The following is an 8112-nucleotide window of genomic DNA, read 5'->3' on the forward strand; positions in this document are numbered from 1 at the left end:
ACTCTTCTTGGGAAGTGTGAAGAAAAATAGTTTGTGCAGTGTGGTGCTAACTCTTCTTGGGAAGTGTGAAGATAGATAGTTAATGTAGTGTGGTGCTAACCCTTGTTGGAAGTGTGAAGAAAAATAGTTCGTGCAGTGTGTTGCAAGGATTGCATTTGCTCAAGTCTTGGTGCAACATGGTGCGTTGGATAGTGGTGTAGTGTGGTTCAAGGATTGTCATTGCTGAAGTCTTTGTGCAAAATCAATGAAGAAGTGTGATGGTGCAGAATAGTGCAGATTGGTGAAATGAAGTACTTGATCAAATAAGTCCAGTGAAGCAGCAAAGAAGGACTGGTGTCCTTGAAGTTGGTGCTCCTAAGCTCAAGGTTGGTGCCTTGGATAGATAGGGTCGAAGCCCTACAGGTCAAAGCCTCATCAAAACTAAGTTGGAGCCTCGGAACATATTTATATTGTATACAATTCCATTTTTATTAATAATACAATTATTATATGTTTATTTGATTTAAATTGTGAAGAATCTAACTGGTAAAATAACAATTGAAAATAAATATTGATTCACCCCCCTCTCACTATTTCTAGCAAATGGTATTAGAGCCAACTTCTTCATAATCAGCCTAACAGCTAGAATAAGGATTCTTAATCACAATGAACACTCAAGAAGTGTCAGGAAGGGTTCCTTTGTTCGATGGCACAAATTTTGGTTTTTGGAAAAAAAGGATGTCCTACTACTTAATGTCCCTTGGATTTGAAGTCTAGCATTCTGTTTTGAATGGGTACATTATTCCTTGGACTCTTCCAACTGACACAAACAAAAGGAAAGCTTACATTGCAAATGCCAAAGCATTAAATTCCATCCTTAGCTTATATGATGGGGACTCCAAAGTTAAGATGGAAAATCTTCAAACCCATAGAAGGTAATTCGAATGTCTGAAAATGCACGATGAAGAAGATATTGCATCATACTTCCTTCGAGTAGCTGAAGTAGTCAAATCTCTTAAAGGATTGGCAGAAAAGATTGAAAAAAGCACCCTTGTTCAAAAGGTCTTAAGATTTCTCCCACACACATTTGACTCCAAAGTAAGTGCCATATAAGAAGAAGGACCTAGATATTCTCAATATGGATTAACTTCATGGAATCCTCATTGCCTATGAGATGAGAAAAGGAATCACAAGTTCCAAAGATACAACATTCAAGGCCTCAAAATCAAAAAAGAGGAAAGGATGGAATACCAATAGTGATGACTCTGATGTTGAATCTGAATTGGCGCAATTGTTATGAAGACTAAAGAAATGATCCAAGCTAAAAGGTAAGTACCCTCTTATTTGTTTCAAATATGGAAGAATAGGTCATTATGCTGCAAAATGTCCTCATAAGTATGATTGTAATGATGAGGAGGATTCTAAAAGGATAGTATACAAAAATAAAGGGTTTAATAAGAAGAATTTCTTCTCTAAGAAAGATGAGTTTGATGAATATGAATTTTTAGTCAACATAAAGAAGTTAGTTAATCATTTCCCTCATCGTAAAGGAGTAAATGATGAATCAGATGAAGAAAATGACCATGCTAGAAACCAAGAAGTATTATTCATGGCATTCACAAATGATGATGATTCAGTACTAGAAGAAAATGTAGATGAATTGTTATTAAGTTCCATTGAAGAAAATGAGAAATTACGAAATAAAATCATTTCTCTCAAGGTAGAAAAGGAGGAATAAAAAAGAAGGGAAGACCTCTTGAAAAATAAGCTAAAAGGAAAGGAAAAAATATGTGAAAATCATGAAGCTGAAATAGTATCTATGAGGAAGGAATTGGAGAAAGTCAAAAAGAGTTGGGAAAGATCTCAAACACTTTAAAATATCATTAATTCTCAAAAACCTCAAAATGAAAAATCTGGGATTGTTTTTAAAGGAGAATCATCAAGTACTAAGGATAATGCAATAAGTTATGTCGACATACTTTCCACCAATCCAAAAGAAGAAAAATAATATCATCAAATTCCCATGTCAAATCCAAAGAATGAAGAAAGAGTAACTCCAAGGAAGAATGTTGATTCAAATCATGCTTATTACAACATGTACCAAACTATCTTTTTTGGGAATTGTTATTATTGTAAAAAAAATTATCATCAAGATAAACATTGCATGGCTCGTAAGAATGAAGAACCAAGATTGAAGGATCAACAAACCATGTGGTCTCAAAGGGCAAGGAAAAATTAAGACCTGCAACTCTTTTGATCCTTTGGCCAAATTTGATCCAATTTGCTCATTATGTAATGATAATGGACATAGTGAACAAAATTTCCCCCTCAAAAGAAGAGAAGAAAAAGATAAAAATCCCAATATGGATAAATGTTGCCTAGATATGTGTGCTCACAATGATGAAAATCATTGGTTTGTGGATAGTGGGTGCTCTAGACATATGACAGGTGACAAAAGGAAGTTTGTCTAATTGAAAAAAAAGGAAGGAAATGTATCCTTTGGAAGTGGATTTTCCAAAATGGTTGGAAAAGGAACTGTTACCCTTATTAACGGAAAAGGAAAGGCACAAAATTCTTTGCTAGTAGACGAGCTCAAATATAATCTCTTGAGCGTTAGCCAAATCTATGATCAAGGACATAATGTTGTCTTTAGCACTAAATATTTTGAAATAAGGAACTCTTCCTCAGGAGAAATTGTGGTGAAAGGAGTTAGAACATTAGATAATGTCTACATTCTAAACAAAACTCAAGAAGATAAATGTTATCTAAGTCAAACAGATGAAAGTTGGTGGTGGCATGATCCGAATGGAAAATGGCATCAACCCATGGTATTCGTCCACCCATGTTATTCATCCACCCATGGAATCTACCCATGGTACTGTAACTGGCATCCACCCATGGTATTGTGACATCCACCCATGGTATTCATTCACCCATGGAATTGACCTGTGGTATTGTGACAACCACCCATGGAATTGACCTGTGGTATTGTAACTGAAAAATACTATAAGTAACAAGTCACCTTTTTTAAAAGGACAGTTTGTTGACCACAATGTAGCTCTTATAGTTATTCTCCATTTTAATAAATCAATTCTTTGCGGTTTTGTTTATTGGGCATTCTCCTCTTTTTATTCTGTAATTTCAATTTTTCAGATCTTGGGGTGCCTCTCCCCTAAAATCCATTTCAATCTTTTAGATCTTGTGGGTCTCCCCCTAAGATCAAGATAGTGGTATCGGAGAAGGTTACTATTTTATGGGAATGAGGGTTTAATGCATATTTCAGTTTCAAAGTTTTGCAGAAATATTCAACAAACTTCAAGCACATGCTATGACCTCCACATATCACTTTCTTAGGCTAACCAGGAAGATTTTTTTTTTCATTCTTATGCAGGAATTAGTTTTTGGGCTGTGAGTTTGTAGATCAGATCTGAAACATTTAATGCAATATTTACAAAAACCAATAACAGATTTGGATTCTTTGCGAAAAAATACCAAAATTCAAAAAAAATCGGCCAAATCGGAGTCTAGATGAGGGAGATATCATTGATTTAAAATCAGTTATGTTGTAGAAATTTTTCTAACGACAACTAGTGGACAGCGACCCTCCTATCATTTTTTGAATTTTTTGTGTAGAATTTCATAAATAGGATTGTATATCTAAAAAATTACCCAATTTAAAAAATAAAAAAAACGGTCGAATTGGAGTTCAAATGTGGGAGATATCGTTGATTTAAAATCAACTATTTTTTCAGAACTTTTGTGACAACGAGAAAATTTCAAGGCGAATCTGAGATTGTAGAGTGTCCAGATAAGGATTTCCAACACATGGGAAGATGCAAGATGGTCCTTCTGCTTCCAAAAACAGGTTATTATAAATATTCTGAGTTATATTGACCGAGTTATGTCCATTTTAATTCTGGAGCAGCATTTGGAGTAGGTTCCCGTTGGAGACGTGCCCTCCCACCCCACTTTAGTAGGCACCTACTTCACATTCATCAGTTTCAGCCTAGCATCATTCGACTTGGGTTATTTGGAGACGTGCCCTCCCACCCTAGACTATGTAGGCACCTGCTACTTCAGCAACAACCAACATCACGGTTATGGGTCAACCACACAAAATCCTTGTCATCGAAGTCCGTTTGCTAGGCCGCACACTGTTAGTATCACAGTTGATCACAAGCATTACAGGGTAACTCTATCCTTAGATCTTCATTTCTCATGGTTATGGGTCATCCACAAACCCACACTTCATCGAAATCCATTTACTAGGCTGCACACTGTCAGTATCACAGTTCGTCATAAGAATTACAAGGTATCTCTCTCCTCAGATCTTCGTTCATCATGGTTATGGATCATCCACAAACCCGCGCTTCATCGAATCCCATTTGCTAGGCTACACACTATCAGTATCACAGTTGGTCACAAGCATTAGAGGGTATCTCTATCCTCAAATCTTCGTTCATCATGGTTAGCGGTCATCCACAAACCCACACTTCATCGAAGTCCATTTGCTAGGCCACACACTGTCAGTATCACATTTGGTCACAAGAATTATAGGGTATCTCTATCCTCGGATCTTCGTTGATCATGGTTATGGCTTAACAACATAAAACCCTTATCTTCAGTGGCTTTTCATATTCAATAAAGGCTTTACAGGAGGGAACTTCACGCAATGGGGACCATTGCTTCTTAAGGAGGGAGGAATGATCTGAATGGAAAATGGCATCAACCCATGGTATTCATCCACCCATGTTATTCATCCACCCATGGAATATACCCATGGTATTGTAAGTGGCATCCACCCATGGTATTTATCCACCCATGGTATTCATTCACCCACGGTATTGTGATATCCACCCATGTTATTCATTCACCGATGGAATTGACCCGTGGTATTGTGACATCCACCCATGGTATTCATTCACCCATGGAATTGACCTGTGGTATTGTAACTGAAAAATACTATAAGTAACAAGTCACCTTTTGTAAAAGGACAGTTTATCCACCACAATGTAGCTCTTACAATTATTCTCCATTTTAATAAAAAAATTCTTTGTGGTTTTGTTTATTGGGCATTCTCCTCTTTTTATTCTAGCATTTCAATTTTTTAGATCTTCGGGTGCCTCTCCCCCAAAATCCATTTCAAACTTTTAGATCTTGGGGGTCTCCCCCTAAGATCCAGATCAGTGGTATCGGAGAAGGTTTGAATTTATGGGAATGATGGTTTAATGCATATTTCAGTTTCAAATTTTTGCAGAAATTTTCAACAAACTTTAGGCACGTGTTGTGACCTCCACATATCACTTTATTGGGCTAAGCAAGAAGATTTTTTTTTTTTTAATTTTTATGGACGAATTGGTTTTTGGGCGGCAAGTTTACAGATCATATATGAAACATTTGGTGCAATATTTACAAAAAAAAATAACAGATCTAGATTCCTTGCGAAAAAATACCAAAATTCAAAAAAAAATCGGTCGAATCACAGTTCAGATGAGGGAGATATTGCTGATTTAAAATAAGCTATGTTGTAGAAATTTTCTCTGATGACAACTAGTGGAAGACGACTCTCTGATCATTTTTTGAAGTTTTTGTGCAGAATTTCAGAAAAAGGATTGTAGATCTAAGGTCCTCTTGAAAAATCACCCAATTTAAAAAAAAACATGGGTCGAATCAGAGTTCAGATGTGAGAGATATCGCTGATTTAAAATCAACTATTTTTTCAGAACTTTTGTGACGGTAGGAAAATTGCAAGACGAATCTGAGATTCTAGAGTGTCCAGATAAGGATTTGCAACACATGAAAGATGAAAAATGGTCCTTCTGCTTCCAAAAAAAGGTTATAATAAATATTTTGAGTTATATTGACCGAGTTATGTCCATTGCAATTCCAGAGCAGAATCCAGAGTGGGTTCCCGTTGGAGACATGTCCTCCCTGGTGCCTACTTCACATTCAGCAGTTTCAGCATAACAACATTCGGCTTGGGTTATTTGGAGACGTTCCCTCCCACCCCAAGCTATGTAGGCACCTACTACTTCATCAACAACCAACATCACGGTTATGGGTCAACCGCAAAAAATACTTGTCATTGAAGTCCATTTTCTAGGTTGCACACTGTTAGTATCACAGTTGGTGACAAGCATTAGGGATATCTCTATCCTCAGATCATCATTTTTAATGGTTATGGGTCATCCACAAACCCACACTTCATCGAAGTCCATTTGCTAGGCCGCACATTGTCAATATCACAGTTGGTCACAAGCATTACAGGGTACCTCTATCCTCAGATATTTGTTCATCATGGTTATGGGTCATCCACAGACCCACGCTTTATCGAAGTCCATTTGCTAGGCCGCACACTGTTAATATCATAGTTGGTCACAAGCATTACAGGGTATCTCTATCGTCGAATCTTCGTTCATCATAGTTATGGGTCATCCACAAACCCACACTTCATCGAAGTCCATTTGCTAGGCCGCACACTGTTAGTATCACAGTTGGTCACAAGAATTATAGGGTATCTCTATTCTCGAATCTTCGTTCATCATGGTTATTAGTTAACCACACAAAACCCTTATCTTCAATGGCTCTTCATATTCAACAAAGGGTTCACAGGAGGGAACTTCACGGAATGGAGACCATTGCTTCTTAAGCAGGGAGGAATGATCTGAATGGAAAATGGCATCAACCCATGGTATTCATACATCCATGTTATTCATACACCCATGGAATCTACCCATGGTATTGTAAGTGGCATCCACCCATGGTATTTATCCACCTATGGTATTTTAAGTGACATCCACCCATGGTATTCATTCACCCATGGTATTTGCCCATGGTATTGTGATATTCACCCATGGTATTCATTCACCCATGGAATTGACTCGTGGTATTGTGACATCCACCCATGGTATTTATTCACTCGTGGAATTGACCCATGGTATTGTGACATCCACCCATGGTAGTCATTCACCCATGAAATTTACTCGTGGTATTGTAACTCAAAAATACTATAAGTAACAAGTCACCTTTTGTAATAGGACAGTTTGTCCACCACAATGTAGCTCTTACAGTTATTCTCCATTTTAATAAAACAATTCTTTGCAATTTTGTTTATTGGGCATTCTCCTCTTTTTATTCTGGCATTTCAATTTTTCAGATCTTGGGGTGCCTCTCCCCCAAAATCCATTTCAATCTTTTAGATCTTGGGGGTCTCCCCCAAGATCTAGGGGTCTACCCCTAAGATCCAGATCAGTGGTGTCGGAGAAGGTTACGATCTTATGGGAATGAGGTTTAATGCATATTTCAGTTTCAATTTTTTGCAAAAATATTCAACAAACTTCTGGCACGTGCTGCGACCTCCACATATCACTTTCTTGGGCCAAGAAGGAAGATTTTTTTTTCATTTTTATGTAGGAATTGGATTTTGGGTGGCGAGTTTGTAGATCAGATATAAAACATTTGGTGCAATATTTATAAAAACAAATAACTGATCTCGATTCCTTGCGAAAAATACCAAAATTCAAAAATAAATCATCCAAATCGGAGTCTGGATGAGGGAGATATCACTAATTCAAAATCAGCTATGTTGTAGAAATTTTGTCTGATGACAACTAGTGGATGGTGACTCTCCTATCATTTTTTGAAGTTCTTGTGTAGAATTTTAGAAAAAGGCTTGTAGATTTTATCTCCTCTTGAAAAATCACCCTATTTAAAAAAAATTGGGTTGAATCGGAGTTCGGATGTGGGAGATATCGCTGATTTAAAATCAACTATTTTTTCAGAACTTTTATGACGACGGGAAAATTGCAAGGCGAATTTGAGATTCTAGAGTGTCAAGATAAGGATTTCCAACACATGGGAAGATGCAGAATGGTCCTTTTGCTTCCAAAAATAGGTAATAATAAATATTATGAGTTATATTGACCGAGTTATGTCCATTTTAACTCTGGAGCAGCATTCGGAGCGGGTTCCGATTGGAGACGTGCCCTCCCAAGCCATTTTAGTAGGCACCTTCTTCAGATTCATCAGTTTCACCATAACAACATTCGGCTTGCTTTATTTGGATAGGTGTCCTCCCAACCCAGACTATGTAGGCACCTGCTACTCATCAGCAACCAACATCACAGTTATGGG

The sequence above is a fragment of the Pinus tabuliformis genome, chromosome 3_1 (genome assembly GCF_031772625.1).
Source record: "Pinus tabuliformis cultivar Carrire ecotype Pingquan chromosome 3_1, CPIR1, whole genome shotgun sequence".
Taxonomy (NCBI): Eukaryota; Viridiplantae; Streptophyta; class Pinopsida; order Pinales; family Pinaceae; genus Pinus; species Pinus tabuliformis.